Below are 18,653 nucleotides of genomic sequence, written 5' to 3'. Positions count from 1 at the left end.
CTATCTGTCCTATATTTATGACTGTTCATTTCTTTTAGTCTTCATGCATGATCCGTGTTTTTGTTGCGTAGAGAAGTAATGTGTGTATGTGTGTTTTTTTGCTTTGATAATCCTGCATGTAGAATTCCGTACATGATTGTGTTTGATGAAGATGCAGGATATTTAGAGAGAGCAACGGTGATAAGTTCATGCGGTGTAGCATGCAGACCCTGGTGGAGGAGCCATTTCTTTAAGGAATTGTCTTACTCCAACTGGGTGGTCATTATTCTCGGCTGGTTTCAGTTTAATTCTACGTATTAAAATATGAAGTGCGAGGAAAATGGGCATGTGTTCCAAATCAGTGAGTTTGAAATAACGGTTTGCAAGGTTTTTCACCACGTGGTTCGATGATATTTTAAAATATTAGATAAATCAGTAACTATGAACTAATAAAATGAAATTTGCATTTAATGGAAATTTTTTTAAAAATTTAAAAATGTTCAATTAACATAATTGTCTTTAGAATTCAAATGTTTTTATAAATTTTTAATGTCATTTTCTACTAAGTTATATAATTTCTTTAAATTATGAAAAAATGGTAGAATTGATGTGATTCTATAGTGCTAGTTATTCTCTACTAAGTTATAGCCTTCTATAAGTTCTATCCTAGATTATAAGTCAATTATATATATATATATATATATATATATATATGTATGTATATATGTATATATATATATATATATATATAAATTGATCCTACTAAAATTGATCCTCCGTTATCCAATACAGTCAGTGGATTGTCAATTATATCAAATATTGGAGGATATTGAGTTACAAAGAGATAAGTTGTGATTGATTGACATGTGTAAGTTTTTTGATTAGCCATCTATTTATAAGAAGACGGGTACTTTGGCTATTCTACTAAATATAATATTTGATTGCTAATATGTATATATATATATTTTTATATATATCTATAATATAATATAATTTACTATATATAATATATAATTATTATATATAATATTAGATATTTAATATTTATAATATTTAATATCTAATTGTACATTAGACTTTCTTTCTTTAGTCTTGCTTTCTTCATCTCTCTCTCTCAATTTCCATTTCTCTATCTTTTTCACTTTCCATCTTTCTATCTCTTTTGCTCTCTGTCTCTTTGTCTCTCTATCTTTCTCTCTTCTTCCATTTTTCTTTGTCTCTCTCTCTTTCTAATCTTACTTTTACTTTATTTTTTATCTTTCTTTCTCTTTCTTTTTTTTGTTCTCTTTTATTATCATACTCTATTCAACATGTCAAAATACTAATCAATGCTCAAAGGGTCGAAGTTTGCCAAAAAATGAGAGCTAAGTCATTAATGAATCAGAAGGATCTTGCAACATGGACAAGAAATCATTTCAATTTCCAAAAATCTCCATTGCAGAGCACTATTGGCTGAATCTTTAATAAGTGCAAGGAATATGAGAGTCTTGACTTGTGTGTACTTTCTGCAAAATGTCAATGATTTCTAATACATCTATGGTTCGATAAAATATTGATTAATTAGATATTCCATTGCCAAAACATTGGGATATTATACTCACTAATGGGCTAATACAAGAGAAAGGGAGTAAGTTTGCAATTCTTCTAAGCATTACAAATCTTCCAACATTCTCCAATGACTAGGTGCAAAAGTTCAAGCAACAACATGGATTCCAAATACTTAAATTGTATGGTGAAGCTACTTCTACAAATACAGCTGCAATTAAGGTATTGTTTCTAGAGTTGAAAGCAAAGATTAAAAAATATGCCTTAAAAAATATTTACAATATGAATGAAATTGGATTGTTTTATTACCTTTCACTTGATAAAATAATTTTTGCTCTCTAGATTGCAGGCATAAAATGAGATAAGACAAGGATTATCATTGCTTTAATTGCCAATGGACATGGCTCAAATAAATTGGATCTTTTTTACATTAGCCATGTATGGAAACTTATAACGGACATACATACTTATTCTAATATTCATCTATATGATTAAGTAGAAATAAATAAAAGTAGATTTATTTCATAATATTTTTTAGAATAACTTCTTAGAAGCTTCATAGATGCTACTTTGACTTAACATGTATTTGTAGTTGATTAGTAGATTAGAAACTTAGTCAAGAAATTAACTATCTATTGGCAGCTTGTAAAACAAACTAATTATGTAGCACACATATAGAAAACTTGCCTTGCAAGTTAAGATATGTGTTTTGCAAAGTTTACACATTTTGGAGGTCTTATAGGATATTGTTACATAGTGCTTAGTTAAGTTTATATATAGAGGCAAGAGTGAAGCCTTCTTCACTCTTATCAATGTCTTTTTAGTCTTTAATCTTATTTCAAGACTTTCTAATCTTCTTATCTTTAGCAATAGCCATTCTAATTCAATATATTATCATCTTTGAGTGATTTCTTAGTCTTTTTGAATGAAATAAGAGAGTATTGACAATTTCTTTCTTCAAGTTTTATGTCCTTGATAGTTTGACAGGAGTCCTAACTTATTGTTCTTGTCTTGTTTTAGAAGTGAGTGGATTATCCCACTTCTATTGTTATATTTTGAAGGTTGAAAATTATCCACCTTTAAAAACTATTTTATTTTCTAACACCATTTTTTTCCTTAAAGAGGAAGAAAAGACTTGACATTGTCAAGAAGGTTTGTGTTTATATTATAGAGAAGCTAAGCACACTGCTTAATATTATCAAAAGAAGCAACACATTCACAAAATAAGGAGCATGATTGCCAAAGAAGACAATATATCAAAAAACAAGTCTCTCTAGCTTTGTTTTTTGATATAGAGATTGTGGAGCTATAATCATATGCAACACCTAATAAAGGTCCTATTTTTTCATAAAATCTTTCACTTTTTTTACAATCAATGTATATTTAGGACCTAGAAATTACAAAATCTTTGCATTATTAGATTCAAGAGCCTTAGCCTCTTTTATAGACAAAAACATTGTCAAGAAACAAGAAATATCTTAAGTCAAGAAACCTACATCCATACATGTAGAAGTCATAGATAGTCATTTGTTGTCTTCCGGAGATGTTACTCATGAGACTGTTCCTTTAAATGTAGTAATTAAAGATCATAATAGTATAGAAATATTTAATGTGATAAGATCTCCCTCTAATCTAATTATTTTAGATTTATTGTGGTTAAAAAAAATATAACCATTAGATAGATTAGATTTCTTGTAACCTTATCTTTTCTTATAGTTTAATCCAAAATTTTGATAGTGAAGTAAAAATAAATAAGTCTAGTACATCCAAATCCTTATTAGTAGGTACAAAATCTTTCATGCAGGAAGCAAAAGAAGAGTCATCTTTTGTTATATATGCCACATCTATTTTTGATGGTATAAACATATTAAGTAATATTCCTAGCTATTATCAAGATTTTTAAGATTTTTTTGAAAAGAAGAATGCAAATATTCTTTAAAAGCATTGATCTTATGATTGTTCAATTGATCTATAAGAAAGAGCTCAACCACTATTCAAATTGATCTACAACTTATCGCAAAATGAATTGGTTGTATTAAAAGAATACATTGACAAGATAGAAAAGTACATATTCTACTCTATTCCAGTTATTTTCTTAGGATACATCATTTCTAACAAAAGATTAATGATGGATCCTAATAAGGTCTAGACTATCATGGATTGGAAGGTCTCAAAAACTATCAAAGATGTGCAATGTTTTTTGAGATTTGCAATTATCATTGAATCTTTATTATTTATTTATTTATTTATTTTAAATTGTGACTTTTCTTTAATATCTAATATGTAAAGACAAACTTGAGTAAAACAAAGAAACTAAAACATCTTTTGAAGCCTTGAAGATATCATTTATTTCTGCACCAATTTTATATTGCATCAATATTTTTAAGGCATTCTTTATAAAAACAAATACATCAATTTTTGCTATAGATGTATTTTATTAAAAATAGAAGTAGATGATAAATTCCATCACATAGCTTTTTATTCCAAGAAATTTTTAATAACCAAGATTAACTACGAAATCCATAATAAAGAGCTATTTGTAATTATGGATTCATTTTAAGAATGGCGTCATTATTTAGAAGGTACTTCTAGTCCAATTATTATGTATATAGATCATAAGAACCTCAAATACTTCATGTTCGTACATGTTTCAAATTATTGCCAAGTTTATTGGAATATGACTTTATCAAGATTTAATTTTAAGATTATATATAGATCCAAAAAAATAATAAGGTTTATTAGATATCCTTTCTAGATATTCTTCTCTTATACCAAAAGAAAGAGATGCATCTTTTGATCAACAAAGAATGATTCTTTTGAAGCCAAATTATTTTCATTTTTGAGTAATAAAATCAACATTTATTATTGATTCAACCTTTATTAAGCAAATTCAATCAAGTATGTCTTCTGACCTTCTTATTAATGATATTAAGAATAATTCTTCTAAGTCTCATAATACTTCCAAGTTTAAATTCAAAAATAATTTTTTCTACTTTTAAGGACAATTATATATTTTGGAAGATAAAGTACAATTTGTCAAGGACACAAATTAAAAGAAGGTGCATAAAGTTGTAGAATCTGTATCAAAAAGAAAGTGACAAAATAAAAGAAATTACGTATATTCAAAGAAGGACTGAAATGGCTATTATCTAAGACTAAAAAATATAAGACTTTTGAAACTAGACTAAAAAGCAAGAAAGGAATTGACAAGAGTGAGTAAGGCCTCACTCTTGCCTCTATATATACTACTTAACTAAAAAATACATGGCAACATGCTATAGGACGTTTAATACCCATCCAACTTGTAGGACACATGTCCAACTTCTACTACAAGTGGTCAACATGTCCACACGTGGCCTCCTTGTTAGCCAAGTTTTTAACCTACCAATCACCTATAGCCATGTGTAAAGGTAAAACAGTGTCTATGAAGCTTTTAACAAGCTTTCCACAAGATATTATCATATTTATCTACTTAGAGTTACTTCTACCTATTCTTATTATTTAGATAATTATCAGAATAAATATGTATGTTTGTAATATAATTACATGTTTTTTAAGCTTGTCATGACTTTTCAACAATTAGATATTTTGGATACAACAAGACTTTGGAGCTAATATCTAGAGATTTTTGGTGGCCTCAAATATGAAAGGCAGTCAAAGACTTTGTACAATCATGTAATATTTATTCAACATTGAAAAGTCCTTGTTATCGACCTTATGAATTTTTTCAACCATTACCTATTTTGGAACAATCATAGTCTTCTATTTCTATAGATTTTATTAAAGATCTTCTAATCTTAAGTTTGTATGATTTTATATTTGTGATAGTAGATCATTTTACAAAGATGGCATATTTTGAATTATGTACAAAGTCACAAGTGAAGAAATGACTGAGCTTTTTTTTTGACAATATCTATTGCTATCATGAATTGTCCAAGGATATTATATTGAATATAGAGACTTAATTTATATTAAGATTTTGGAAAACCCTTTTTATGATTTTAAAAGTGGATATAAAGTTCTTTTTGACTTTTCATCTTTAAACTGATAGACAAACAAAATGGGTGAATTTAGTTGTGGAATAATATTTGAAGTGTACCATTGTCAAGGACAAGAATCTCAAACAAAGAAAATTCTCAATACATTCTTATGTCACTGAAAAAAACTAGAAAGTCATTCAAGAGGTGATGTAATATTTAACTAGAATAGCTATTGCCAAAAATAAGAAAATTAGAAAGGCTTGGAACAAGACTAAGGACTAAAAAGACGTTGACAAGAGTGAAGAAGGCTTCACTCTTCCCTCTTTATATACTTATAACTAGAAGCTATGTGGCGATGTCCTATAAGACCTCCAAAACATATTGATTTTGCTAACGACATGTCTTAACTTGTAAGGCAAGATATCAATGTATACCCCACATAGTTAGCTTGTTCTACAAGTTACTACACTGAGTTAACTTGTTCTACAAGCTACGAACATGCAGTTAGCTTGTTGGCCAAGTTTTTAATCTACTAACACATTTAAAGTCAAAATCGTGTCTATGAAGATTATAGAAAGCTTCTCTAGAAGACTTTATGAAATTAATCTATATTTACCTACTTCTACCTAATCATATAAATAACTATTGAAGTAATTGTATATATTTGTGATATTATCCCCTCTTCTAGGGACGAGTTTCACGAGGAGCGATCATCATCTTTCATGGATCTTTGTAATTCTTTAACTTGATTTTGATGGATGTTGTCGATGAAAGGCCTCAACCTTCTTTGTTGCATTTGCAAGATTCTTTGTTGCTTCCCATGTATGTTCACTAAGATCATACCCATGCCAATGAATAAGATATTCTAACCTATTTCGATGCTACCTTGAGTCTAAGACTTCTTCTATCTCGAATTCTTGATTATTATCCACTTTTATAGGAAGAGGTGGCATTTGTCTTCTTTCCAAAATATTCACTATCTTATACGACTCCAAAAGTGACGTATTGTCAAGGACATACACTAGGAAGTTGTAGAAGATTCTAGAAGGTTCTAGAGAAGCTTTGTAGTTTGTAGAAGCTACTTGAGAAGTTTTCAAGCTCGTGGAAGTTGCTTGAGAAGCTTCCTAACTCGTGGAAGCTACTTGAGAAGCTTCTTAGCTTATAGAAGCTGCTTGAAAAGCTTTCTAACTCGTAGAAGCTGCTTGAGAAGCTTCCTAGTTTGTAGAAGCTACTTGAAAAGCTTCCTAGCTTATAGTATATATAGGAGCCAAGACTGAGGAGATCCTTAGTCTCGACAATATACCTCTTGGAGTTCTAGCTCACCTCTCTAGTGTTATTCTTGTATTCATTTGATTAATCTAGTTCTTATCGATTCTTCTTGAGTTTCTTGTTTAGATTTCTAATCAGTATTCTAAATTCATGACAGTTTATCAAGACTACACTCATCTTTCATATCAGAGCTAATTCCTTCTTATTAGAGTGTGGATTATTCCTCCGCTTAAAGGTGCTGGCATTTTAGAAGTTGCGGATTACTCTCCTCTAAATTGATATTTTTTTTGTTATAATATTGGAGTCTTAACTTTCTTGGAGAGAGTGGATTATTCCTCTTCTTGAAGGTTTTAAGGCGTTTTAGAGGTTGCAGAGTATCCTCCTCTAAACCAATACTGCCTTTTTATAGAGTCATTTTTTTTCTTCTCTTAGAATGGCTGGAGGTCAAGATATTCGTATGACTGAAAGTTCAGAGTCCAAGTTGAATGCCATTATGAATGTTCTTATTACGTTATCAGAAAGAACTATAGAGATTGAAGGAATTATTGTAAGACTTTATAATGATGGAGCATTCGGGATGGCACAATCGAAGATTCACCAACCTCAAGCTTCAGCACAAAGAGAAGCAGTTTTGCCTCTAGTTCAACAAGGACCATTGGTCTTACAATGAAAGGAGCCCTGAATTAGCCTTCCAAATAAGTTCGATGGTATGCGTTCCAAGTTTTGAGGTTTTGTCAATCAAATTAGATTGATAATAGCTTTACAGCCCGAATGCTATCCGACGGAGGAGTCACGTGTTGGACTGGTTGGAACTTTGCTCACGGAGCAAGTTCTATCATGGTTTGCTCATTTGTTTCAAAAAGGATCATCAATTTTAAATAACTTTGAAACTTTTTTGGAGGCATTTGCAGAAGCATTTGACAAACATGACAAGGCACGATGGGCTACAACAAAGATCCGATCACTATGACAAGAGGTACGCTCCGCATCACTCTACGCATCAAATTTTAGACAATTAGCGTGCGACATCAATTGTGACAAAGAAGCATTGATGAGTCAATTTTATTGGGGCTTGAGGGACAATGTAAAGGATTTATTATTATCTCTTCCTGATCTGCAAATGCTCAACAAAGCCATTAGCCAAGCTGTAAAGTGCGATAACTGCCTATTTCAACATCGCCAAGATCAATGCTTAAGACAACATATGGCTCACTATGCTCCAACTATGTTAGCAAGCAGCCTGAATTTATATTCAGAGATGGAAGACATACAAATTGACGCGGTACGTGTCAAATCCCTAACTCTAGAAAAAAAAAGGTGGCGTATGGAGGAAGGACTATGCTTGTATTATTGTGAAGAAGGCCACAGAGCTGGAAATTATCCCAAGAAGCAAAATCGACACATTATCAAGACCAGAGGCACATTTATTTAGGAAAACAAGGATGCTCAACCATAATAGGGACTGTGCGGTTGAACAATTCAATGCCACAACAACAATCAAGTTCCTTTCTTTCCACTCAGCTTGTCTATTACTTTACCATTCTTCTATCTTTTGGCCCTCAAAAATTAAAAACCTTAGCATTATTAGATTCAAGAGCATTTGCTTACTTTTTAGACAAAGAATTTACTAAGCGTCATGAGATTCCTTGAGTAAAAAAACCTAAACCCATTCTTGTAGAAGTAATAGATGGATGACCTTTATTGTCTGGTAATATCATCCATAAATCAGAACCTATAGAGGTGACGTTTAAAGACCATAGTAGTTATATTATTTTCAATATTATTAAAACCTTGTCAAACCCTGTTATTCTTCATTTTTCTTGGTTAGAAATGCATAATCCATCCATAGATTGGAGATTACGAAGGATGATATTTCCTAAGGAACATTCCGAGAGTAAGCATGTTAGAAGATCCCAAATCAAAAAACCCTTATTTCTTGGAACAAGAACGTTTGTAACATCGTCCAAGGAAGGCACATCGTTTATCATTTATGTGACTCCAACTAGCAGAGAGAAGATTTTGACAGCAAATATACTAGAGTAATATAAGGATTTTGAAGACATATTTTAAAAGAAAAATGCCGACATGCTACCGGAGTATCGACCATATGATTGTGCAATAGACTTGTAGGAAGGAGCACAACCACCTTTTGGCCCAATCTACAATTTGTCGCAAATAGAGTTTATGGAGTTGCGGAAGTACATTGACGAGAATCTAGCCAAGAACTTCATTCATCATTCAAAGTCGCCAGTTGGGGCACCAATCTTATTTGTGAAGAAGAAATATGGCTCCCTGCGGATGTGCATGGATTATCGAGGTCTCAAGAAGGTGACAAAGAAGAATCGTTATCCATTACCTTTGATATCAGGTCTTCTAGAGCAACTTGGGCGTGCAAGGATCTTTACAAAGATTGATCTAAGAGGAGCTTACAACCTTGTGCGAATCAAGGAAGGAGATGAATGGAAGACAACTTTCCATACAAGGTATGGCTATTTTGAATATAATGTCATGCCTTTTGGTCTTACTAATACTCAAGCAGTCTTTCAACAGATGATGAATGATATCTTTTGGAAACATCTTGACGATTTTGTTGTCATTTATCTAGATGATATATTGATATTTTCCAAAGAACGTAGAAGAGCATGAGAAATACGTTCATCTGCTCCTTGAAAAACTCCGCGAGCGAGGACTTTATGCCAAGTTAGAAAAGTGCTTGTTTAACCAAACTGAGATGGAATTTTTGGGATTCATTGCAACTATGGTAGGCTTGAAGATGGACCCAAAGAAGGTGGAAGGAATTGTATTATGGGAAGTTCCAAAGAAAATTAGAGATGTACAATGCTTTTTTGGCTTTGTTAACTTCTATTGAATCTTCATCAAGAATTATTTTCAAGTTGCTGCTTCGTTCACTCAGTTGACATGTAAAGACAAGCTCGAATGGGGACCTCTAGCGGAAAAAGCATTTCAAAATCTTAAGACGACATTTACTATGGCTCCAATCTTGGTACATCTGGACTTTGCAAAGGCCTTCTATTTTGAGACTGATGCTTTAGATTTTGCTATAGGAGCTGTACTTTTGCAGATAGGCATAGACGAGAAGCTTCATCCGGTTGCATTCTACTCTTGAAAGTTTTCTGCTGTTGAGATCAATTATGAGATCTATGATAAAGAACTTCTTGTGATAATGGATTCTTTTCAAGAGTGGCTTCACTTTTTCGAAAGAGCCTGTGCATCTAGTAACTGTATACATGGATCATAAGAATTTGGAGTACTTCATGTCGGCTCGGGTTCTGAATCGTTGTCAAGTTCGATGGAATATGTTGCTATCTAGGTTTGACTTTGTTATTACTTATTGGCCTCGAAAGCAATAAGGACTATTTGATGCATTATCAAGGAGATCGTATCTAACACCAAAGGCTGGAGAAGCAGTGTTTAATCAATAATGTACAACATTGTTGAAGTCGAAATAATTCAGACTTTGCTCTGCTATAGTGCCAATTGATGTTAACTTCTTTAATCAGGTATGTATTGTAACTATTAGAGATTCTGTAGCCCTTAATATCATGTAACGAGTCAATAAAGACAAGCTCAAGGTAGAAGGAGATCTTTTATATTTTGAGGAGCAGTTGTATATTCCAAAGGGACCAACATGACTCCAAGTTTTTCAATCTCGAAACAACTTTTCAACTGCAGAACATTTTGGATTCTATAAGAACTTGGAACTTACTTCTCGAGACTTTTGGTGGCCCCAAATGTGGAAGGATGTCAAGGATTTTTTCCTCTCCTGTGACATTTGTTCAAGATCCAAGAACCCTCAGCATCGTCCTTATGGACTTCTTCAACCATTGCCTATTCCACATTGGCCATGGTCTTTAGTTTCGATGGATTTCATTACGGACCTACTGCCATTAAATTCATTTGACAACATTTTTATTGTGGTAGATCGACTTATAAAGATGGCACACTTTTTTCCTTGTAAGAAAACATCATCAAGCAAAGACACAGCAAGGCTCTTCCTTGGTAGTGTGTTTCGATATCATGGTCTACCAGATGATATTGTGTTAGATCGAGGAATCGAATTTGTATCAAATTTTTAGAGATCTCTCTTTGAGATATTGAAGGTGGATATCAAGCTTTCTTCGACTTTTCATCCTCAAACTGACGACCAAATAAAACAGATGAATGAAATATTGGAACAGTATTTACGATGCAGTATCAACTATCAGCAAGATGATTGGACTGCATATCTATTATTAGCCAAGTTTGCATATAATAACACCCTTCATGCGTCGACTCAACAAACACCATTCTTTTCCAACTATGGGTATCATCCGAAGCTTGATTTGTTGAGTCCGTCAACCAATAACAATCCGGCAGCTAAAGGATTTATAAAACAACTATCGGAGCTTCAAACTACGTTGAAGCTTCAATTGCAAACCACCCAAGAAGCTTACAAGGCATCCGTAGATAAATTTCAAAATCAAGCATCTACTTTCAAAATTGGAAATAAACTATGGCTACTTCGACGAAATATCAAAACCAAGCGGCCATGTGATAAGTTGGACTACCGAAGATTGGGACCATTTCTCATCCAGAAGCAAATCAATCTAGTGGCATACCGACTAGGATTACCTACTGCTATGAAGGTACACCCAATCTTTCATATTTCTTTGTTGGAGCCTTATCGAGAGTCATCTTTTGTTAGAAGAATGTAATGTCTGCCACCTAGTATTGAAATTGAGAACCACTAAGAATACGAGATGAAAAAGATACTAGATTTGCAGTGTAAATGGGAAAAATTGGAGTACCTAATACATTGGAAATTCTATGATATCAATTAGCGTACATAAAAACCAACGAAAAATCTTATCAATGCATCGCAAAAGATACAAGATTTTCATCAACGTTATTCTCAAAAATCTAAGCCCTTTCGATGAAAGTTTTTTAGTGAAGTTCCTTCTCCTTGAGGTCTCTTAATCCTCAGTCTTATAAAGAAGGGAGAAAAAGAATCTCTAAAAGACATAATTAGAGATTATAAATCTGTAACTTGAGCCCACTCTTCCATGTTTAGTGCTTATATTTTTTGATCTGATATGGATAGCCAAGAGATAGATACCATACTAGTCATGTCTTCTCAACCGAATATCTCACGAAGATAATCCTGAGATGAAGAACTGCCTGTATCACAAAGACAATGGAGGATACCTAGTAATAAGTTACTAGTGATTGTGTTTGAAGTAGAACCTGCCTATGGTGATCTTCCCAAAGAAGTATTTATAGGGTATTTTCACAATGAAGACATGAAAGTTCATGCTTGGTCAAAAATCGAAGGCGTAGGATACTATCGTTGGTTATAAGGACCAATAAACTACTTTCCGTGCAAACAATAATTGGAATATATTGTAGACACTATGCGACAAATTTTCAACTTCTTATGTTGGTATTGACTCGCAATAGGAGTACTTTTTGGAAACCTTGAAGCTAAAGGGGGGGGGGTGATATCAAGGACATACACTAAGAAGTTATAGAAGATTCCAAAAGGTTCTAGAGAAGCTTTGTAGTTTGTAGAAGCTACTTGAGAAGTTTTCAAGCTTCTGGAAGCTGCTTGAGAAGCTTCTTAGCTTGTAGTATATATAGGAGCCGAGACTGAGAGGATCCTCAGTCTCGATAACACACTTCTTGGAGTTTTAGTTCACTTCTCTAGTGTTGTTCTTGTACTCATTTGATTAATCTAATTCTTGTTGATTCTTCTTGAGCTTCTTGTTTAGATTTCAAGTCAGTATTCTAAATACATGATACATGTGAAATATAGGGTGGATCTTCATAGACTCTGATAGATGTAATCAATAAGCAATAGGATTGATTTGTTCACAAATAGAAAAAGGTCCCAGCCTATGATACTCTAACTTATTACAAAGACGAGTAATCTTAATATTTTAATGAAGTTACCATACTTTATCATCTACATTGAATTGTAGTTGTTCCTTGCAATAAGCATCCGCATTAGTCTTTTGCCATTCTTAAGCTTCTTTTAATTATATCTTCATTATTGCATGTAGCTTTGACAAATGATTTGCTAAATCTTCCTCCGCAGGATTATCAATTTTTGAAAAGTCAAGAGTATCAAGTCATGGATAATAACCATAATTGGCAAAGAAAGGTGTTTGTTGAGTAAAAGAATGTATTGAATTATTGTATACAAACTCTGTCAATGGCAAAAGAATTGTCTAATAATCTTGATGATAGTTAATAGTACACCTCAAATACTACTCCAAAACTTGATTTACTCATTTTGTTTGTCCGTTGGTTTGAGGATGAAAAGTCAAAGAAAGATTATATATCTATCTTTAGAAGCTTGATACAAATTAAATCCCTCTATTTGATATAATATCCTTTGGCAATCCATAATAGGGATAGATATTGTCAAGATTTATATCTATCACTATAATAAGATTTCAAAAAAATATGTTGATTTTATTGCTTGAAGGTAAAAATGCTCGGGCTTTAAGAAAATTATTCTTTATTGATCGAAAGATGCATCTTCTTTTTTTGGTATAAGATAAGAATATTTAGAAAGGGCATCTGATAGACCTTGTTGTTTTTCGAGTTGATAAGTGATCTTAAAATTGAATTTGGATAAAGACATGTTCTAATGGGCTTAATGACAATTCAAAATACGTGCTGACATGAAGTACTCAAGGTTCTTATGATCCATATATATGGTAATTGGACTTGAAGCACCTTCTAGATAATGACAACATTCTTGAAATGAATCCACGATTGCAAAGAGCTCTTTGTCATGGATTGCATAATTAATTTTGGCTGCTAAAAATTTCTTCGAATGAAAAGCTATTGGGTGGAATTTATCATCTAATCCCATTTGTAATAACATGGCATAGATAGCAAAGTCTAATACATGTGTTTTCATAAAAATTGCCTTGAAAAAGTCGATGCAATACAAGATTGGTGCAAAAGTAAACTCTTTCTTTAAAGCATTAAATGATGCTTTTATTTCTTTATTTCACTCAAATTTGTCTTTATAAGTGAAACATATAAGCAGAGCTGCAACTTGAAAAAAGTTCTTGATGAAGATTTGGTAGTAATTAGCAAAGTCCAAAAAGTATTGTATATCTTATATTATTCTTCCAATCTTCTAATCTATGATAGTTTGGACCTTCTTGGGATCCATCGTAAGGCCTTTGTTGGAAATGATATATCCTAAAAAGTCAATTAAAGTAGTATGGAATACACACTTTTTTAACTTAGCATATAATCCTGTATCTCTAAATTTTTGTAATACGCAACAAATATAAAACTCATGTTCTTCTTTGTTCTTAGAGTAGATTAGAATGCCGTCTAAATAGCAAACAATAAAATCATCTAGAAATTTATGAAAAATATCATTCATAAGATGTTGAAAAGGGGTCGGTGCATTTTTGAGTAAGAAAGGCATGACATTATATTCAAAATGTCCGTATCTAGTTCAAAATACAATCTTCTATTCATCTCTTTTTTTGATACGAACTAAGTTGTATGCTCCTCGTAGATCTATTTTGGTATAGATATTTGCTTGATTGAGTTGGTTAAGAAAACTTGAAATCAAAAACAAAGTACACCTATTTTTTATAGTGATCTTATTGAGTTTTTGATAATCAACACACATCCATAGAGATCCGTCTTTCTTCTTTACAAATAAGTTAGGAGCCCCGGTTGGAGATTCAGAATGGCGTATGAAGTTCTTTGCTAAGTTTTCATTAATGTATTTCTTTAATACAACCAATTTATTCTACGACAAGTTATAGATTGGTCCGAATGGTGGTTGAGCTCCTTCTTGCAGATCAATTGAACAATCATAAGGTCAATTCTTTGAAAGAATATCTGCATTTTTTTTTTTCACAAATGTCTTAGAATTCTTGATATTGGCTAGGAATACCACTTGATGTTTTTTCATTAGAAGAAATGGGCATAGCATATATATCAAAAGATGATCCTTCTTTTGCAACATGTATAAAAGAACTTATACTTACCAGTAAAAGTTTGGATATACTAGACTTATGTACTTCTACTTCAGTAACTTGATTTTAGATTATACTATATGAAAAGTTAACATTACAAGAAATCCAATCTATTTGAGGGATATATTTTTTTAGCCACAATAACCCTAGAACAATTAGATTAGAGGGGGATCTTATTACATCAAATACTACTATGCTATTATGATCTTTAATTTTTATATATAAAAGAATAGTCTTCTGGGTAAAATTTCTAAAAGACAACAAATGACCATCTATGACTTCTACATTGGTTTTCGCCTTAATGAATATGTTTTAGAAAGCTTTGAAGCTGTTGCTATTACTTGGCTTGTTCTTTTCCAGTCAAGTCTTTGTTCTTGATGCCTTTCAAATAATCGATTATTGCATGTAATGGCTTGAGTAATAAATTATTCTTAAGATTTTGCTTTCAGCATTATTAGTAACAAATCTTTGACACTATCCTTCAATCCATATCAAAATTGATTGATAAGTTCTTTATCATTCCAGTTCACATCACAAGTAAGGTTTTGAAATTCAATAGTATATACGGTAGCTAACCGTGATCTTTGTTGTAAAGATAAGAGCTTGGTCTTTGCTATTCTTTCTCCATCACTTCCTCTGAATGTAATCGTAAATACTTTTAGGAATGAATTCAAATTATAAAGGAGTCATGAATCTTTCTCCATTAAAGGTGCAAACCAAGAAAGAGGACTTCTTGATAGAAGTGTGCCTATGAATCCGACTTGAGTAAATCCATCAAGGTATTGGGAAGGATGCAACTTTAGATAGAGCTTGACTTGTTACAAAAATCCTCAAAATTTTGATCTTATTCTATCAAACTTCTCAAGCATTCTAATCCTTACTCTCATCATACTTGTAGAAGCGAAACTCTCTAGATTTGGTTGTGAGGTCAATCTACTCGCTTCTTTTAACTGCACAATTTCTTGCCACACATTTTGAACTTCTTCCATAGGCATAGGTATAGTATTTCTATGATTCACATTAGAAATATGTGAGATTTCTATTCTTAAGGTGTTGACAAGTTCATGAAGATCTACAATAGTTGCAAATCTATTTTCACTTCTACTAAGAATAGCATCCACAATCTTTCCTTCCATAGACAACTCAAATAAATTTAAAAAATTAAATTAGAAGAAAATAATCTACAACCCCTAATAAAAATTTCTACAAAGATGGATAATCTACTCTCTTTAAGGAAAAGATCAATGTTAGAAAATTATTTTATTTTATTTAAAGGTCGATAGTCCACAACCTTCAAAATACAACAATAGAAGTGGGATAATCTACTCACTTCTAAAACAAGAGAAAAATAGTAAGTTATCACTCTTGTCAAAATATCAAGGACATGAATCTCAAAGAAAGGAAATTCTCAGTACACTCTTGTATCATTGAAGAAAACTAGAAAGTCACTCAAGAGGTGATTTAATATTTAACTAGAATGGCTTTTGCCGAAAATAAGAAGACTAAAAAGTCTTGGAACAAGATTAAGGACTAGAAAGGTGTTGATAAGAGTGAAGAAGGCTTTATTCTTGCCTCTTTATATACTTATAACTAAAAGCTACATGGAAATGTCCTATAGGACCTCCAAACCATGTTGACTTTGCTAACCACGTATCTTAACTTACAAGATAAGTTATTTATGTATGCGCTACATAATAGGCTTATTCCACAAGCTACTACACAGAATTAACTTATTCCACAAGCTACCAACACGTGGTTAGCTTATTGGCCAAGTTTCTAACCTAAAAACACATCTAAAATCAAAACCATATCTATAAAGCTTCTAAGAAGCTTTTCTAGAAGACTTTATGAAATTAATCTATATTTACCTACTTCTATCTAATCATATAAGTAACTATTGAGGTAAATGTATATGTCTGTGACAACCATCAATTATCATCAAGATGATTAGGCAACTTTTTTGCCATTGACAAAGTTTGCATGCAATAATTTCATATATTCTTCTACTCAAAAAATATATTTTTTGACAATTTTGGTTATCATCTACGACTTGATATTTTTAATTTTTTAATAAATAATAATCTTAAGGCAAAAGATTTGACAAATCATTTGTCACAATTACATGTAACAATGAAGGCATAGTTAAAAAGAGCTCAAGAATGACAAAAGATTAATGCGGTGTCGTATTACGTGCTTTCCTGCTCGAGAACACACTGGGTGTTTGGCTGTAGAAGGTAATATGGAGATTCGCCAATAGTCAAGCAGTCTATCAGTTTTTGACTGTTAGAATATAAACGACTACAAGAATACACCGTAAATCTATACGGATGCCCCTTCGACTGCTCGTCGAAGTCCTTTTTGTCCCGAACGGTAGGTCTCTAAACGTTACAGAGAACCCCAAACAACCTAAATTGTTAATCTTCGATACCGCTTTGTACTTACAATCTTCTATCCACTAACTGTCTTATTAGATTAACCCAATAAATTTCATTCACTCCGCATACTCAATCCTATAGACACCCTTTTAATTCTTCAATCTCAGACGTAACTCGATTTCACAAAACAGTCAAGAGTAATCAAATCCACTTCGTTAAAAATCTCGATTCACCATTACAACACTGACTTCAGCAACGATTGCCTCAGTCTTCTCAAAATCCTATGAAGAAAAAAAAAAAAAAAAAAAAAAAAAAAAAAAAAAAAAAAAAAACCCAATTCTCTGTCTTCTTTCCCCGCCCGAAGCATGAAGCTCCTCTCTCCCTGATCTTCAAAAAAACTTCCAAAAACTTATTCTCCCCCTAACCTTATCCTCTGAATTTCATCAATCTTTCGTCTTGGATCCGGAATTGGCTCCCACCGTCAGAGCTTAGATCCAAAATTGGCTCCCGCCGTCAGAGCTTTCTCCTCCGTTTTTACCTTTAAGAGATTCATTTACCAGAGAATAGGACAGCCTGAAACAGAATCAAAACCCTGTACTCGGGTCCACATTGAGTCGCCCAATCAATTCACGTCTCATATTGAGTAAGATGCCCGTAGTAACCTGGATGTTCGCGTAATTGGGTCAAATTGGTCCTCGCGTTAGATTGGCGAAGAGGCCCGTAGTAAGACCTAGATGTTCCTGTAATTGGGTCAAATTGGTCCTTCGTGTCAGACTAGCTGAGGCCCGTAGTAAGACCTGGATGTTCCCGTAATTAGACTACATTGGGTTGCCCGACCAATGCAGGTCTCATATTGGGTAAGAGGACCCGGATTGGATTATCGAAATTGGATCCAATTGGCTCCTCGAACCCGTCGTGTGAATTGGTCCTTCTCTTCCTGCTGACTCCCGTTATTGGAATCGAATGGAGCATTTCAATATGCCCCGGCTGATTGTAACGGGATGACTGAACCTGGCCACTTAGTATTTGCACTCGAGTTGGTCGTTGCTCCCAATATTCGAGGTAACTGAATATTAATAAAAGTCCCCTTTCTTTATATTTTCACGGTATAGTCGTGTTACAACACGACATCCACCCCCTCTGAACCTTTGCATCCTCCGGTATGCACCAATTTATCTAATTGCTATTTGATTTAGAATATATCCTCTACGTCTTTGTCCAATTCGTCTTCGTCACCTTGATTATCCAAATCACTTTCAATCTCTTGCTGCGGAATCTCTATACCTTCATTAAGGTCTTCCATATTCATCTCCGCGTGTCTTTGTTTAAATATTTTTACTCGCTTCCCTACAATTGGTATTTTTAATTTTATACCATCTAACTCCCGTAACGAGTAAGTCGCATTATCATGAACAGTTGTTATCACGTATGGTCCAAACCAACGTTTTGAAAATTTTCGCAAAGTACTATGTTGATTATCTAGACTATTG

General features: G+C 32.8%; 1 long non-coding RNA gene across 1 annotated transcript; it reads left to right on the top strand.

The window, feature by feature from the left end:
• Window positions 1–1,059: 1,059 nt before the first annotated feature.
• On the top strand, window positions 1,060–2,243 carry LOC149988568 (uncharacterized). The gene is made up of 2 exons (XR_016504210.1): window positions 1,060–1,746; window positions 1,867–2,243. It is a non-coding gene; the product is annotated as an uncharacterized LOC149988568 (long non-coding RNA).
• The last annotated feature ends 16,410 nt before the right edge of the window (window positions 2,244–18,653 follow it).

This window comes from Physcomitrium patens, chromosome 7 (assembly GCF_059467195.1).
Source record: "Physcomitrium patens ecotype Gransden chromosome 7, ASM5946719v1, whole genome shotgun sequence".
NCBI lineage: Eukaryota > Viridiplantae > Streptophyta > Bryopsida > Funariales > Funariaceae > Physcomitrium > Physcomitrium patens.
The sequence above is the reverse complement of the archived record's forward strand: the minus strand, read 5'-3'. Positions and strand labels throughout refer to the sequence as shown.